At 40.5% G+C, this 18,999-nt stretch overlaps 1 protein-coding gene across 1 annotated transcript in view; it reads right to left on the bottom strand.

Annotated features, from left to right (window-relative positions):
* The window catches only part of itfg1 (integrin alpha FG-GAP repeat containing 1), a 167,074-nt gene that overhangs the window by 18,415 nt on the left and 129,660 nt on the right, over nucleotides 1-18,999 (bottom strand). The gene's annotated exons all lie outside the window — the stretch shown is intronic.

Here is an 18,999-nt window from a genome sequence, read left to right as displayed (position 1 = left end):
ACAAAGAAAAGACAAGTTTGCCATCAATGAGGTATTCTTTTCAGCAAACACTAAAACCAAGTCAGAATATACATTAAAATATGCATGTATTGCCCTTGAATGTACAAGCAAGCATGTGCGGTCTCCAGATGCTGAATCATTATGACTCTACTGCCACCACAGTTAACATTTTTGCATTAATTAATTCTTTGGAAAGCACTCGAGAGAATGAAATTTGGTACACTTGCCAGTACAACTTTGTACTTCTGGCTGGTCAAGTCTGAAATTTATCATGAAAATACTTGGGGGAAAAAAGCTATATCATAATTCAGTAATCTATGAGATTCAACAATGTGCAAAAAGAGTGCAGCAAAAAGTCTTTAAAGAGCATTATTATAAGCAACTATAAGCAGTGCAGAAAATATAAACAGAAATTAGTGAACATTCTTGATACAAAGGAATCTTCTGTTGGGCTTTTTAAGTCTTAGGCTTTGGAATTCATGTACTTTAGAAGTTACTTTCAAACACGCCATCCATCTTAATACTGCCAGACCACAAGCCCCTCCCTTCCAGTGACACTGCCCAAATGTTAGCAGCATCCCTAAGAAGGACACTGCACCTTAAAACACCACAAAAACTGTGCAGGAATGACAAGAGGCAAGACAAAGGAGTTGATTCGGCCTCCAAACTCCCCAAATTTAAGCGTACAAGTACCAGAACAAGCCCGATCGACTCGCGACACCAAAAGGTTCCATTTCCGCCAACATCTTGGTGTCTGACAAAGTAGGAAACCTCAAAACGATTCTGTATCCAAGATCATTACAAGGTGTTGGTCTGGGATGGGTGGGAATGAGACACAGTGTAACATCTGAAGTCAAGTCAAATTTGTTTTTCGTACATTTAGAAACAACAAAGTGCTGTAGATTCCAGGAACGATATAAAGAACATTAAATCAACAACTTAGACTTCATCACTGGGCTCATATAATGTAAAACCATGTGCTCCAACCAAACCTATCCTGAGCACGACTGTTGATGACAACATGAATACGTACGAGTAACCATAATAAGAGGAATGAGAAGGAAATACACAACCAGAGCGACTGAGCCAGAGGGACTGCAGCATGAGACCTTGTGTTCTGACATGAAGCAGCGTCATAAAAGATACAAATCAGAGAGACACCTGAGGCCAGTGCAACACCTCTCTCTGTCTCTTCACCCAACCTCCCTCCTGTAATCTCTCCCCACTCACTTAATATTCTCATCCAATCCTCACTATTGTGTTTCCTCCTTTCTGCTCATCTCTCCATTCCTCTCTCTTGATACATCACTCTGATTTGGCCTTTTGCTTCCCCTTTCTCTCTCTCTCTCTCTCTCTCCCCTTCAGCTGCTGTATCTCGCCCACGCCACCCAACTCTGCCAAGTGCAGCCGACATAAATCAACCTCTATGTGGTAAACAAAGAGAGGGAAGGGGAGAGAGAGAAAGATGGAAGAAGAGAAAGAGAAAGCCTTGAGGCAGCCAGTGATCAGAACTAATGTGGATGGACTGCGTATTGCAGGCCAAGAGAAGCACAACAGCTATGCTTCTCTCTTTATTTTCTTTAATCTATGCCCAACCTCAGTTTGTCCGGTTCATTTTGGCCACCTGCAGTAAGGTCCTGTCAGTCCACCTGACTGCAGCTAAATATTTCTCTTCTTAAAAGCTGTTCCTTGCTGCACAAATAAAGCTGGCTTTTTACCTCAGGAACACTGCAGGGGTACAAATTGACCAGCCAGCGGGTGAAAGTATCTAGTAGCTACTATATGGTTTTAGTGCAATGAAAGCCTGTCCTTGATGCTCTAATGTCCACTCTGTGGCTCCAGTTAGCATGGAAGCTCAATGAACACCATTGACTTTTGCCATCTTCAACCAAAGAAAGCTTTTCAGCCGTGTCTATTTATGCCTAAATTTCTCTCGCTTGTTATTGGTCTATGCATTTTATTTTCACAGCTTTTCAGCACCGGGATGCGGTTTTCTGAAGAGGCAGTGTAATTGCCTTAATCACACACTGCACATGGAGAGAGACAGACGATGGATGGTCAAAAATATTGGCTGTTTCCAGGAGGAGCTGGACACTTACCTGAAGTACAAAGACAGAGCTTTTATGAGACATTGAAGCTGAATCCTGGGGTGTCTGACATTTACTGAGGTGTGCGCGCATGTGCGTGCATTTGTGTGTGTGTTAGGGGAATTCACCAGATCAGTAGAGTGGAAAGCTGTGTACTTCTGCAATGAAATTTGATTTATAAATGCTTTTTACACATAGCAACATCATCATACCAGGGATAAAAATGTTTTTCAATGGGTCATTCAGTTGACCACTTGATCCAGCCTGAAATAGCTCAAAAACCATCAAACAGACTGGCAAAAATTGACTATAATATACTACAGACTGTAAGACAATGGATCATGACTATGTTGGCGATTCTGAGACTTTTCATCCTACCCCAGCTGGTTAAATTTACATGTGCATTACATTTAAAACATGTGGACAAACACAAAATCCAAGTTTACCAAAAGTAGTTTTTCTGGCAACTACAAAGAAAAGTTGAGGATGTAAAAGGAGAAATAAATAGCAACGACGCTTATAGCGACCCCAAGTCCTGATTGATCAAAATCAGAATGATGGTGTTTCAAGATAGAGTACCTTTGTTGATATCTACAGAAACTGGGGCAACAAAAACCTCAACAACAACAGAAACGGCATCTCTGAGTAAGAATCTGAATGATTTGAATTAAAAAAAAAAAATAAAAATTCTTGTCAATTGCTACTTTTGTACCCACACATAAATGTGTGGGAACAAAACTGGTGAATGTGGGACAAGGGTGTGAGGATAACACAGTGGGGGGATTAACCAAGTAAACTTAGAGTTTTTGCTGCTTAACTTGACAGGTCGGAACTCTTGTTAACCACTTCTGTCTTTAATCTAAACAATTAAATAGCCTTTAGGGTTATTTTTTTTAATAGTTGACAACCAATAATTTATTGGCAGACTAATTCTTCTCTGTTCTCTATCCTGCAGTTGTGAAAAAACCCCCACTTCATTGCTTCACACAGAACCTCAGAGCCATGGTGCTGAACAAAAGGGGATTTTTGAGGGGATTGAACCTTTAGGCCAGGTTTGGTTTGATGGTTTTGACAGAAGGCTTCTCCTCGTTTGTGGGCAAGAGGTGGATAGCTTGCAGCCCGCCACTCAGCAGGGTAGAGTGGGTGAGAGAGAGAGAGAGAGTGTGTGTGTGTGTGTGTGTGTGTGTGTGATGGAGGATCAAGCAGGGTTATATTGCAGGCAGGGAGCCTGGCTTAACGTCTGCTGAGTACTGTGCGAGTGCGTGTCTGAGTAGACCGGCTAACAAACACGGCCACGGCTGGAGCAAAGCCATTTCACAACACGGGGAGGCTGGCAAAGGGTATTATGCAGAGCAGTGTATCGGAGTGTCTGCATTTTGTGTGCGCTTGTGCATATGCGAGCAAGCGCATTTCTGTCCTATCTTCCAATAGCAGAGCCAGCGGAGGTCTTGGCAGGGGATTCCACCCTGCACACATGACTGACAGCCTACAATCCATCTCTTAGAAGACAAAGCGGATTCAAAGTAGCACAAGCAGTCACCCTTGGTGTGTGTACATCTGTGCGGACTTCTCATTTTCTCAAGTTTTAAACACAGACACACTTGTGGGCAGCATGATGTGCTTCGATTCAACAAGTTATTGCTCCAAAGCCAAACACATCGACAAGCAAACGCTCAAGACCACACGCCCACGAAAGAAAGTACACAGATATCCACAGGGTCCAACCCAATTTGTGCCAAAAGAAAGAGAAAAGAAAAATATAATAGAATGAAAATAAAAAGTTGCTCTTCATTGAAGAATTACATTTCATTTTACTGATTACATAAAACAAAGTATAGTATAAAAAAGTCTTAGAAATCTTGCTTAAGTCCTTAGAACTGAACTTGATCATCCACCTTGTTACTCCAAACATGGATTGGTAGAATACAAAACACGTTAATGTCTATTTTATTATTTTGTGTTTATATTATTTTGAGACAAAGGAAAGTAAAATAAAAGATTTGGAAATGCCACCGACTGTACACCTACTAAAGTAAACTGAGATGAGGTGGTTGCTGCTGTGATTTGATGCCATACAAGTAAAGCTGAACTGAACCTGAGCCCATGGACATCACCAAATTCTTTGTTTCCTCCCTTGAGATGCCCATCCAGGGCTTTACTACAGCCATCATCACGTTTAGCTTGTTTCTACATTCAGTATTGTATTTAATAACTAAAGAACATGCTATATCAGGTTCAAATCAGGTGACTGACATGGTCACTGAAGTGCTGTTTGATCAGTTATGCAGGATTCTGCTGAATCTGAGCAGAGAGTATAGTGCTAAACACTTCAAAACTCATCCTGCTACTTCTACCAACAGTCTCATCATCAGTAAACACTACTGGCCCATGTACCACTGGCAGTGATATGGCATGTTTTGGATCATGAGCCGTTCCTTTCCTTCTACCTACTTTTATCTCTCTAATCTTGGTTTCTTCTTTCTAAACTATGCAGGCTTTAAAAAATATTTTCTGCAAGTCAAATCCTGACTTCCTGTTCTTGAGTATAACCAGTGGTTTGCACCTAAATCTTCTGTACTTTCTTTCATAAAGACCTCTCCTGATTATAGAACTTGACAGGCCTCACCTGGCTATAAAACCGCTTGTCGATTCATTTTAAACCTCTGAAAATGCACAAGTTTTGTAAAACCAGTTGAATTAAAGCTGAAAGATTTAAAATCAACTGTAGCGGTGTATAAAAATTGTGTCTTTGTCTAACAAATTATGGAAATTATTATTTTTTACTCTTCTAAATCATCATTATTAGTACAGCACTTTTGTGTTATTTTATGTTTTATGTTTTCATTCTTGAATGAGCACCCTCCTGTGCAAAGTCTAGCTGTGGTAACTCTGACAGTCTTTCATTCTGTTTTGACTCACTGACAGTTTTGGCATATGATACACAACTGGGTGTATTCTTTGACACCTGTATGCTAGTCACAGTACCTGAGATAACACTCTAGGCTGAAACTAATTCGGAACACTGAAAATTAAATGACTTCGATGTACCTGAGTGGAATCTCATTTTACTTTATGTTAATTGCATTTTACTCTACTGTGGGTTGAAGAGCAAGTGCTTTTCTTAGTTTATAAAATGTATTTCACTTCCTCTCACACCATCATACCTTGTTTTCCTCACAACAGAATGCAAGCTAGGACCTTGATAAGGCTTTTGGGATACAAGCCCGCCCCCATGATATTTAAGCTGACACATTTTAACTCCTTGTGGGCATGAGAAAGCAAAAAAAAAAAAAGCAAAAAAAAAGAAAAGAAGAGTGAGACAAAGATGAGAGAGAAAGTCGGACAGAGAGAGGACATGGATGCCTCTGAGGGAGCTTCAACACGTTTGTGTGTGTCCATCTGCCGAGATCTTATGACACATCCTGTCTCTGGGCTCTACCACCTCTGGCCAGGCACATGCAGAATAACAATGTCATGTCTATCAGTCTGAAACAGAGTCAAATTTGTGTACGGGCACAAGATGGCAATAAGTGATGTAAAAAAAAATCAAGAATAAATAAGGAATCTGAACATCAGACGTGTAAAACACAACTGTTAAAAGCAACAGCACACCATCTGCAAATCCTTCCACGGGAAAATGAAAAATGCACCAATATCATGATCCCAGTAAATTCATACAGGAAAGAAATACGGTCATAAACATAATTGGTTTGCAGTGCCGACACACTTACACACACACTCTCTCTCTCACTCCCTGGGGTTTCAAAAACGAAACATTTTTTTTTGAGAACTTCCTGGTGCCCGTCGCTATAGAAACCATTTGGTCCCCTGATGGCGATAAAAGGAGCAAATTGCCGAGATGTAGGGTGGAGCCATAAGGGACAGAAGCGCATATGCGCACGCACGCACGCACACACACACACACACACACACTACACCTGGCTTGAAGAGCCCCCTTCAGAGCCCTACAATGGTGTCAAGATCTGAACATTGATTTGTGTTTTACCACACGTGTGGCAATGGGCTCTATAGTTGTTCTGTCTTTATCACCATCTAGATTTGCGCTCTCTCTCAAATGATACAGCAATAAAACATGTTGACATCTGCATCCAGATGATGAATGAAATGGAAGCATGGTTGCATGTGTGAAGCAACAGACCTAAAGACAGTGTGCGTCACTCTTGCTTGCTCGCCTTTACTAAAAAAATACAGTGTAGCTCCACGACATGTAAAATTTCTTAAATTTTATGTATTCACTTCAGTTTTCCCAGCCATGTCAGCTGTAGAAAGAAATGAAATAAAGCTACAAAACACCTGAAGAAAATGTGATTCAAATGAGAAGAAAAGTATTCAGCCTGAATCAAAAATAAACTCTATTTTTTTAAGTTAAGAAGCCTGAAAACATTTAAGAGTTGGGAGTTTTACTGATGAACCAAAAGAGCATACAGTTATGAATAATGTTCTTGGATGGATGACCTCCTTATTATACATTCTCTCAAAATGGAAGCATTCATCAATTCTCTTGTTATGAGAAACTTTGGAAACCAGACCAAGATGAATTAAGTCAATAGTACTACCCAGCAAAACAAGTGAGTAGTCAGTGTGCTTTGTCTGGAATGATAAATGTGCACTTCAAGACTGGCAGAAGGAGGAGAAACCTGAGAGTTGGCAAAAAGTTTTGTCAGCCAGTGCTGAGTGCATTTAAAAATACAGGTCTGCTTCTTAGGATTGACAAACTTCCATCATGTGGGGAAAAAGTTTAACGTCGTCATTAAGTTACAGTACATGTCAACATTAGATACTTAAATGGAGTTTTGTTATAATCAATGCAGATGATTGGCAGGTGTGTTCAAATTACAGCAATCCCCCTCAACTGCACACTTAAGAAAAACAATTTAACTGCTTGCATAGTGGCTTGCTTTTTCTGATATTATGAAAATGATCCAGTGAGATCTGATTTTGAAATCATTAGAATAGAGAAATAAACCACGCAGTTGTGAATAAGTCTCGACTTAGATCAATGTCAACATTTCTCACATTGCACTGTAGCGCTGTGCGATATGACCAAAATCTCATATCCAGATATAAGAATTCTATCGTCCCGATAACGATATAAATCACAAAAATGTAACATTTTCTGTAATTTCTGTGAATCTCGGGGAGCTCGTCTTGCGTGAAGTGTTTCCAGCTGCGCGTCATGTAGCTGGAGTCGAGTGTTTTAACCGATGTATGAAACGATACATTTTTAGACATAAGTTGTAACGGCCGCCGTTTTCTTGGTGAGTATTTATTACACGGCGTGCTGCGGGGAAAAGCCTGTTCTAACGTTTGAGTCGAAGGTTTATTTTTTAGCACTTGGCAGCTCTTTTTTAATTCTCATCCGTAAATAATCTGCTCTTTCACGTGATTCAGTTTATTTTGAAAAGTCTCAACAGGATCTTGAGCTTTATTGTGAAAGGTTTATGTGGAACATAAACAAGCGGACACGCGATGCTGTTACCGTCGTTGTTGCTAACCACACCGCATAAAAACAGGCGCTTGTCCAGAAAGGGAGAACTTTAAGAAATGAATATAGCCACTACAGTGACCATCAAAACGATGAAAAAATATTGCCGTAAACAGTTTATTTTGTGAAACGATAGACGTTTTTATATCGTCATCCGATATATATCGTTATATTGAACAGCCCTATTGCACTGGACACCCTTGATTTGAAGACAGCAGCCAAAACCTCAACTTCTAACTTCTTCTAGAAATGCACCATTTGGGATATCACAGGGCTGTAGGCAGAGTCCGAAAAACAGTTGTGTTTTGGGGTTGAGGGATTTTAAGTTCTTGGCACACAGAGAAGAAATGAGATACAGACTTTTACATTTGACCTAACAACAGTGTATAGTTTGGATAACAGAGGTGATTTCTTCAAATTAAGAACATTTCCTACAGCATGAAATACATGTCTATAATATGAAATTCTTCCTGTACCAGGTTACTTACACTACAACAGATTAAAATACTGCTCTGTTTGCAGAATAATATTCTACCAGCAGTTCACACGCATGCTGCTTGGTGCAGCGCTGTAGGTCTGTTTACAGATATTATTGCTGATGATGCAAGACACAGTGGACTCTTAATAACAAATCTGAATTGAATTAAATTTACAATTGTCTCCATGGATAAGTTCTTAAGCTGATCATTTCCAAATCCATTTATATTTAGCCACTGCCTTTTCTATTATGACAGAAAACATAAGTCTTTGCAATTTTCTGTACCACTGCACAAATCTTTGCTGACACATGATATTGGCAAAAACAACTGACACCAGAGCCTCTATGATGGAGTACCTAAGTGGAGCTTTGTTATAAATGATAAGGCTAGTATGGCAGGTAAAATGTTTATCATGTTCCCACCCATCTCAGTTTAGTCTACTAATAATTATTAACTCCCACTAAACACAAAGAATATGATGGTTTTATTAACTGTACAGGCATTTACCTCAGCAGGAAGTTACATTTTTGATCCAATGAGGACACGTTTACAATCATTACAGTCATATTGCTTGAACCATATCATTGCTTTAGGTAAGTTACTTTCTTCAGCCAACAAACTGAGAAAATCTCAGAACAAAAACACTGAAGGACACACTGTAGCTTCCTGAGATTAGTTTTACTCTCTGTGAAAAAGTTCATGATCCATTTCGATGCATACTGTATGAGCACTTGCTTCACGGAAACCAAAGGATGTTTAGCAACACACAGGACAACAGACAGGTAGGCAATAGAAGCATATTATAAGTTAAACAGTCTTGACAATACATGGTACCAATAAACTAGCTGCAGAAAAGAGAGATTAATGGGTGAGAAGAGGAAAGAGACAAAGGGAGATAGGTGAAGGAGTGAAAAACATAGACGAGAAAAAATATGCTAAGCCTGATCAATAGTAATTCACCATATCTCGGTGTTGGGCTACCTCTCTTCTTTTCACACCAATATTTCCTTCTCCTCTCTCCCTCTCTCATCTTCGGTTCTGATCTCTCGCCACTTGCATCTCTTATCTTTGTCTTTTGTTCCACCCTCATTTTCACTCCTATCCTTTTCTCTCTGCGGCTCTGTCCTCTGCACCCTCTCATTTTCTCCCTTTTTAACCCTTTTCATTTCTCCCATCCACCTACTCCCCTATCTTTCTCCCAGTATTATGAATTCTCACTGTGTGTTTAAAGTCTATCCTCAATATACCATGCAATAAATTTTCGGAGAAAAGGTTTGCACTATTGACCTGACGAGGTCTCTGAGAACAGGGGTACACTTGCCCATAGATCAGTATGACGTCAAGTGAAATGGGCTGGCTTTTAGGATTCTGCTTGAGGAATCAGAGTGATGCAGCAAAAAGCAACATAACTGGTTCCAAGTGGACAGGTCAGCACTCACATAATTTTCTCTCTGAGGTCTCTTCTTAATTTCTTTGGATTTTTTTTTTTTAACAAACATTTAAAAGGTTAAGATCAATATGTTTTTGGATGAATTGCTGCAGGTGAACATGTGTTTTTTAAAGGTTAAGTATGAAAGTGTGTGTGTGTGTAATTGCTAATCCCGTGGACTCATTAATCTAATTGGACAGTCTATTGAGAGCTCCACATTGATGCGGGCGTGCTACGATTCTTCTCCCTATGAGCACTCCTTCCTTACACTTTCTTTGCCTTTCCTGTTACTTTGCTCTCAAATGTCCCTTTCTTTCTTTGTCTGTGGTGAACATAAAGGAAATAGTCTTTGACACTATAGACACAACTGCACTGTCTGGACAATGTGAAGAACTCTTGAGCTTTCCTTATTCCCTGTTAGCATAATAACATTATTCTTTCTACTTCAATTTCCAGCTTGGTGAGACTAAAGGCCAAAATATGTCTGGCAGAAACAACCTAATGTAATGAAGAGTTATGGGCATGGACTATAGCTAGTTTTCCATCAAATTTATTTATGAGAGTGATGGTATTTTCTTAGTTTATTTCCCAAAATAAGAAGAATCTTTCAAGCTCCCAAGATAATTTGGATTAGAGTATAAGCACTGTTTTATCTCACTGTATCTCAGCTGAGAAATTCACAGGTGGCTTTCAAGACATTGACAAGCTGTTTAAAAAATAACCGTCCTCCACCACGTCCCAGAGAAAGTGCGGACTCCTGATTGCTGTTGTGATACTAAGGCCATTAAACCCTTAATTTAAATTATAAACTAATAAATTTGCTTGACCACAGAAGACACAAAAGAAATTATACTTGCAGAGTGGTTTACTACCATCAAAGCAGCTGATGCGCCCGTTTACCGAAAACACACAGTACATATACTTCAAAATTGAATTTGGTAAGAGTGGCAAAATAAACCAAAAACAAACACAAAAAAAGAATAGTTTGTTTTGTGTGTTGCAGCCTGGAATTGCTTGCAGCTAATGGCGTGGAGATCAGTATTAAGTAAATGATGTTATCCCAAGGCCCGTTTACACCCGCACCCACAGATTTTTTTCCCCTCTTCTCATTGTTGGGATGCATTCATGCTGAAGTTGTCAATAACGTTGTTGTTGTGGAACCTCAGCATCTAGCTGAGGGCTCTGGCTAGTGCTACAGAAGACGAGCAAAGTGATTTTTAGAATTGGCAGGTAAATGAAAATGTTTTAAACAGCTTAACAAATCACCAGACACAAACTTTGCAGTTTGGATCACAGTACATGGATGGTAAATGGTAAATGGATTGATCGTGGCTCAAGAGTTGGGCGTTCGCCTTGTAATCGGAAGGTTGCCGGTTCGAGCCCCGGCTCGGACAGTCTCGGTCATTGTGTCCTTGGACAAGACACTTCACCTACTGCCTACTGGTGTTGGCCAGAAGGGCCGATGGCGTGATATGGCAGCCTCGCTTCTGTCAGTCTGCCCCAGGGCAGCTGTGGCTACAACTGTAGCTGCCTCCACCAGTGTGTGAATGGGTGGATGACTGGGTGTGTAAAGCGCTTTGGGGTCCCTAGGGGGGACTAGTAAAAGCGCTATACAAATACAGGCCATTTACCATTCTTATATAGCGTTTTTCTCCCGGAGAACTCAAAGCGCCGTATACAACATGCCTCATTCACAAGTGCAAACTAATCTACATTCACACACAGTCACACTCCGATGAACGCATCGGAGGGCAATTTGGGGTTAGTACCTTGCCCAAGGACACTTGACATGCAGACTGGGGAAGCCTAAGATCCAACCACCAACCTTCCGATCAGTAGCTGATCTGCTCTACCACCTAAGCCACAGCCACCCTACATCTGTGAGATAAAGGCAGATGGGCTGTACTTTCTTAGGGAGAAAAAAATGTTCATTTTCGATAGATTCATAAGAGATGCCGAAGTAAAGGTAAGGACTGCTCAATGAAATTCAGTCAACTATCAATTTAAAGCTTGGGTACGGTTCCAAATTATGCTAGATTTTTTAATCATTTATAGGATCTATACATGGTGTTGTGCCGAAGATTTTTCATAAAACAATTCAAGCATAGTAATTTGAAATTGTTTAAGATTGTATGAAAATACTACACAGTTTAGTATAGTTCATTGAAGACTAAATTGGTTAGTCTACTGTACTGTTGACAGAAGTTGACAATGGTGCACTATGCTGCACTGGTGCAGAGCAGGCTGTGGTGTTCATGCTCACTGTTAGGTCACATCAAGAGTTAAACTGATCAGTCTGCTTCTGTTGTTGCAGTCAATGAAATCCACAAAAAAAGCAGTAAAACTCAGAGCAGCAGCACCAGGAGCAGGTGAACTGACCCCAGCTTGCATGTAAAGACAACAAATTTACTGGAGCTCACAATAAAAATGTTTACATGTGTTCTAAGCATGTTTTTCCTGACACTGCAGTTTTGATCATGCTAATAGAGGCACATTATATTCAAACTCTGTCCCCTGATTGTCTAAAGTTGGGACCCTGAGAGGAACACAATGCAGTGTCCAGAGTGGAGGAGAAAAAGGATTAAAAAGGTTGTTAATGAATAACTTCAACTATTCATCTCCACCCCCTCACTCCCTCTGTGTCTCAGCAGGAGTTAGTTGATAATGAGGTGTGGTGTTGTCAGAATCACAGCCCATGCTCATCTATCCAACCTGCTTAGTAAGGGGCATGGCGCACCACTGTCTGGTACAATATACATACAAGGTCACAATGAGACAGATGTTAGGGTATGCATGCATGCACATGCTGCTACCCAGACAGAACACATATAGAAATACAGTATGCACACACTGCAGAATGTATAAAAGATAAATACATGAACACATACTTATTATACTGCAGTGCAATCTAATCAGATTAGAGGGTGATATGATCATTATATCGTTTTTGAGTATATACGATGTTCCCCTCAGCTCTGGTACAGGGAAGTTAAACTCATTTTAAGTCACAGTTCACATACAGTATAGCCCAGTTTGATTTCAAGTGGGCTGGACCAATTAATCCAGTGAAACCATTAAATAATCGATAAAGAAAAAAAACTGTATGATTACATTTTTGAAAATGTTCACATTAAATGAATCAACCTGACACCCTGAAATATCTTTGGAAAAATAAGTGCAATTTCAATAACTGCACTTAAAAACTGCTTTTCCAGATTCAGTCAGTTTATTGTTATTGGAAAGAGGAACTATTTCTGTAACTTACAAGAACAAATCCACATGACATCTTTCTTCATTGTGTTAAAACTGATGATTTAGACCTCTGTCGTGGAAGAAATTAACAGTTTGAAAATCACATCTACTGATGTGGTCCATTCAAAGCTACTTGCAAAACAATGCTCTGTGATGCAAAATACTATGAAAAGTCCAAAAATAATTATTTCCTTCTGTGCCATTTTCATATCACACAAAGCAGTCCCATGTGCTTGATTGAACTTGCCATATACATCTACCATCCCTGCTTTTATTCCTCTCCCATCTTCATCCAAACGGCCTCCTTTTCTGATTAGATCTTAGTATTTCTTTCTTATAAGTAACTGCTTCCCCTCTTTCTGTCCTTTTATTCCTTTTTCCTATTTTCTACTGGAATTTCAATCCCCTATTGAGCCTCCTCAGTCCTTTCTCCATCTCTTAGCATTTTATAATCTCTCCTTTCCTCTCTGCTCTCTTTCCCTTTCAGGAGGGTGAAGGGTAAGTGAAGATCGTTGGGCCCCGGTGGAGAGCCCCAGACATCGTGGGTGTGTGTATGTGTGTGTTTGTGTGCACCCCCATCATTGCTCATCTCTGGCAGCCTCGCTGGCTGTTCCCCGAGCTACAAGCTACAGAATAAATACACTTTAAATCACCACACACACACACACACACACTCACTCACACATGCACACACGCCTGCTCCCTGGCAGCACTTTGCTGCTGTTAAATGAGGGGTCTGGGGAGTTGTGCCGGCAAAGCCTTTGGCTACTTGTGCTCTCCTCCTCCTCTCTCTCTGTACACTCCAAGCTAACACACACTGAAAGAATAAGCTGGAGTTATGATGGACAGGCTATAATACTGCCAGGATATTCTAAATACATGGGAGTCTGTTTTATGAACATCCCAAACCAGGAGCACTGTCTGGGGATCCAGAGACTTCTTACTGACAAAGATGTACTGGCTGAGTGAACAAAATGTCACCATGTTCTTACGAACTAGAAGGACCACATGGACCAACATGAAAGCAAGGAGCTATTCATTATGATTATTTTATTCTGTTCTGTATGTGTCTTATTTAGAATTTTTGGCTTTAAAAAACAAGAAATACAGATGACTTGCAGCAAAACTCCCTGAGGGGTGGGGGTCACAGGAGATTCACAGTTACATGGTATTAGCACTCACTGCTGCATTTCTCTTTGTATAAGTGCTGAGAAACATTTTCACATTTATCTGACGAAAATTGCTTTGATTTCCTTCCCCAGTTCCACATCAGCCATGAAAGAGTTTGGGTTTATTACCATATCTGTAGCATGAATTATGATCAACTATGGTACACTTACTGTATGCATCATCCCTTGCACTAGAATAAGAATCTATAAAAACTCAACAGTATTTAAAAATAGCTTAATCTTAAATTCGAAGCGGTAAACACATGATAGTCTTCTTCAGACCTCTAGGAGTTACAAAACATTTGTTTTTGTCACAAACAATTCCTGAGGAAGATATCTGGCTCTTTGATTGATAAATGTTGCACTATGTCCATCTAGGGGGCAGGGATAGCTCAGTAGGTAAAGTGGTCGCCCCATGATCGGAAGGTCGGCGGTTCGAATCCACTTAACGGCTACCCTGAGGTACCCCTGAGCAAGGTACCGTCCCTACACACTGCTCCCCGGGCGCCTGCTTAGTGGGCTGCCCACTGCTTCACTGAGTGAATGGGTCAAATGCAGAGAAAAACAAGTAATTTCCCCATGGGGATCAATAAAGTATCCATTATTATTATTATTAGTCTCTAACTGTTTGTGTCTAGTGATTTATGCTGAAAAGAACTCAAGTGGGTTTGCCTCAGCTGCCTGCTGCAGCTGAAAATGACTTACTCCTGTGACTCGGTGTGAAGAAATCAAAACAGGACAGTTGTTGCAGTGAGCTTAGGCTATGAAGGTCTTTGATAATTCTCCCTTTGGTTCATTACTACAACTAGTCACTTCACAACACGGTTTTCACATTACGTGGAACACGACAAAGTACCTAAATGCAAGCTGAGGTTTATGAAGAAAAAGAAAAAGAAAAAAGGCATGCTGGATTTCTAGGTTTGGTGGGAAGAACATAGATCCTTGACCCGGACCACATTTAAAACCTTAGGGATCAAAACCTTGGGGCTCTATATTAATACTCAAAGATTTTCACTTGGAGCAGAGATAAACGTAATGTTTAAGAGTCACCACACTTCACAGCTGAGAAAGACCTTTAAAGAATCAGAAGCAGTAAGTAAAAGCCACATTGCTTTATGACATCAGTTTCACCATTTTCCTGCTGTCTGTATTCTTGGTCATACTCATGTTAAGCAGTTGCACAGTGTGTTTTAATGCTGTTTGCTAAACATAATATAAAAACGTAACCACATATACATTTCTAAAACCTTTGTACAATCTAAGCTTAGTGTGCATCCACATTAAGTGGGAGTCTGTATCACGCTCTTCTCTGTATCTTCTCTGCAGTGGGTATGAGAGCAGGTGGTGCTCCTCTCTCCCCCACACTGCTCCCTCTTCACTGTTGCTCTCTACGCCCATTTAACTGCATATTTTAAAGCAGTGGGATGTGTGGAGAGGGAACGAAACAGCCAAATACAGCAGAGTTCATGTGATTTTTTGTCCACTCTGTGTTTTGGGGCTGGGACAGAGAGCACCAAACTAAAAACTCTGCAGCTATTAGAAGATTCGTTTGAGCACAGTTTCATAGACAGGAGCTTATAGCTGTCTAATAGTGGTGAAATAATGATGATGTGAGACTGTGAAATGACCGCTCTTTCTTTAAATATGTATATTCTCCAACTGTGCCAACAGACAAATGAAACAATGAAACCTGACAAAATTGAATTATGTTGCACAGAGGAATCCACACAGACTATATATATCCCTGACCCCAGGCTGTCAGTGCGTCGTGTCCTCTTCCACTTCTCTGTCCTTCCCACAATGTAACATCAACTATGTTAACTGTAGCTAATACAGCACAGCATTGCTGTCCTCAGTGTCTCCCCTTATCTTTCTATGCATCACTCTCTTTTTCCTCACTTCTACCCTTATTAGTCTTGAGCAGTAGAGTAGCGTAGAGTTCGTTACCTCATGGGCTGCTAAATATAACATGACCCAGTGATCCTACTAGCTTTAGCAATATAATCAAAACGGCTGGAGTCAAAAGTTTTCAACTGACATTAATAAAATACCACCCACCCTAAGGTATGTAAGATTTGGATAAGGACAGAATTTTTGTAATTTTTTTTCCTCTTTGCAACACCACAATGGATTTTACATCAAACAATCAAGATATGATTGAAGTGCAGACATTCAGCTTTAATTCAAAAGAATTGCATTAACTGTTTAAAGAGTAATTTGTTTGCATAACGGAGGCCAACATTAGGCTGAAAAAACAAAATAAACCTGTAAGAGAAACAGTAAAACGTGAGTGACTGAAGACTGTCTGATGTGGTCTTGAATGTCAAGACACTCAATGTCAAAGTCTATAATCGAGAGACACCTTCATTAATGGAAATACAGGCATAACAACAAGTTTTAAACTACTATTTACACTCAAGAACAAGAAAGCTAGACTACACTTTGCTAGAAAACATCTGAAAGATCTGGCACAGTACTGAAAACACTGTGGGAAGAACAAACCAATTTGTTCAAGAATGATGGGAAGAGAAAAGCATGAAGAAGCAGAGAAACAGCTCGTGATTGAAGCACACTGTATCATTTGTCAAACATGGTGAAGGCAGTGTTATGCCATGGGTTTGTATGGCTGCCAGGTGGACTGGGTCACTAGTGTTTATTGATAATGTAAGTGCTGGTAGAAGTACAAGTTTTTAAGTGTAAACTATCTGCTTTGATTAAACCAACTGCTGCAAAACTGCAACACGTTCTCACTCTCAAAGAGTAACATTTTACGCTAGGTGACAAATCGTTGGTATATTGCGGTGCCGGGCACCCACCACGTCCCTATATTGAGAAACATGAGAACCGTTAGGAATCGTTAATTTTACTTAAATCGCTTTGGAAAACACTATCTAACGTCATTAAAGTCGTGGTTAAGGTTAGGGATAAGGTTATGGTTGGGGCTGGAACGTGTATTACCACTGGAGCGTCATTCTACTGGATTTAATCCATAACCTGGCGTGTAGCATAAGAATGCAAAAGGTCATCTTTCGCGTTCCTCCTGCCACAGGACGTGACAAATCGTTGGTATATTACGCCTCAGGAGTGAGAACGGGTTCAAAACTCATTGGACAGCGGTTGACAAAAACAAAGCATAGTGCAAAAGCATCTGTAGCTGTACTATGGAAAGAATAGTCCTTTGACCATACAAGAAGAGCTGTTTTTCAACAGGAAACAGAAATTTAATTCAGCTCTCCTAACAAAGCCAAAATAATGGATATTTTTCAAAGACAAAGCCAGTCACCTGATCTCAAACCAGTAGAGCAGCTTTTCAGTTAATAAATACAAAACTGAATGGAGAGAGACCCACGAACAAGCAGAACCTTAAGCAGCTACTGAAACAGCATTTGGCAGTCACTGACTACAAATGATTTGCTTCCAAGTAAACGTCATCCCAACGACTGCAGACCTGCTGATGGTTCCAACACCATCATTAAGTTTGCAGATGACACCACGGTGATTGGCCTCATCAGTGACAACGATGAGGCCGCCTACAGGGAGGAGGTGGATCGTCTGGCTGAGTGGTGCGACAGAAACAACCTGCTGCTTAACACCGAGAAGACCAAGGAGCTCATCGTGGACTACAGGAGGAATGCTGACCCACATCCACCCATCCACATTAAGGGGACGGCTGTGGAGCGTGTGAGCAGCTTCAAGTTCCTGGGAGTCCACATCTCCGAGGATCTCACCTGGACGACCAACTGCTCCAAGCTGGTCAAGAAGGCTCACCAGCGCCTCTTCTTCTTGAGGACTCTGAGGAAGAACCACCTGTCCTCAGACATCCTGGTGAACTTCTATCGCTGCACCATCGAGAGCATCCTGACCAACTGTATAACAGTCTGGTACGGGAACTGCTCTGCCTCGGACCGGAAGGCGTTGCAGAGGGTCGTGAAAACTGCCCAGCGCATCGCCGGAGCACCACTTCCTGCCATAAAAGACATCTACAGGAAGCGGTGTCTGAAAAGGGCTGGGAAAATCATCAAAGACCCCAGTCACCCATCACATGGACTCTTCACCCTCCTGCCCTCTGGGAGGCGCCACAGGAGCCTCCGGACTAAGACCACCAGGTACCGGAACAGCTTCTTCCCCACAGCTGTCAGACTCCTGAACTCTGCCTCCTGACATCTGACCCACGTTAAACTCATGGACTGAACATACACACACCCACAATGGACAACTGTACCCTCAAACACAATAATAACATGGACTGAACCACCACTCACAACCACTAGCACTTTATATAGCCTCTGTAGAAACTATCTACACCCTCACTTATCTTAACTGCACTACTGTATAGCTCTGTGTAAATAATCATTCTGTACATTCGATAATCTTTAATCCTACAACTGTTTACAACTTGCATAGTTCCCATTTCTGTATAGCTGTATATCCCAGATTCTGTAAAGTTATTTATTTCATTTCATATTCTGTATAGTTTTTCATATTTATATCCTGTTCATATCCTGTACATAGCTTGTACTCACTACAGCCTGTACATACTTATAGTTATAGAATATTCACAACATACTTCATACCGTGTACATTATAACATACCATAATAGACCCATTTCTGTAATATACTCACATATCTATATTATTGCTAATATATATTGTAATATATCTATATCACTAAAGCACTTCTGGATGGATGCAAACTGCATTTCGTTGCCCTGTACCTGTGCATGTGCAATGACAATAAAGTTGAATTCTATTCTATTCTATTCTATTCTAATATTTACATTTTTCTTAATTTGTTCAATTGCTGTTAAGCATTAACAGCTCAAACTACAGTTAACAGAATATTTTGTAAAACCCCTTGAATTATAATCCACGGGGTGGTGGACAGAGGCAAAATTACAAAAACTGTGTCACTGTCCAAGTAATTATGGACATGACTTTCAAGAGGAATTTATTTAATAGAGTGAAATGTGCAAGGAACAGTCCTTCGAGCTTACATGAAGTGGAGCTGTTTGTCAGTAGGCAACATATTTTCAGTTCAGTTCTCCTAACCAGTTCCATCCATAACAAACAGTCACTA

This window comes from Maylandia zebra, linkage group LG1, assembly GCF_041146795.1.
Source record: "Maylandia zebra isolate NMK-2024a linkage group LG1, Mzebra_GT3a, whole genome shotgun sequence".
In the NCBI taxonomy this organism is placed as follows: domain Eukaryota; kingdom Metazoa; phylum Chordata; class Actinopteri; order Cichliformes; family Cichlidae; genus Maylandia; species Maylandia zebra.
The sequence above is the reverse complement of the archived record's forward strand: the minus strand, read 5'-3'. Positions and strand labels throughout refer to the sequence as shown.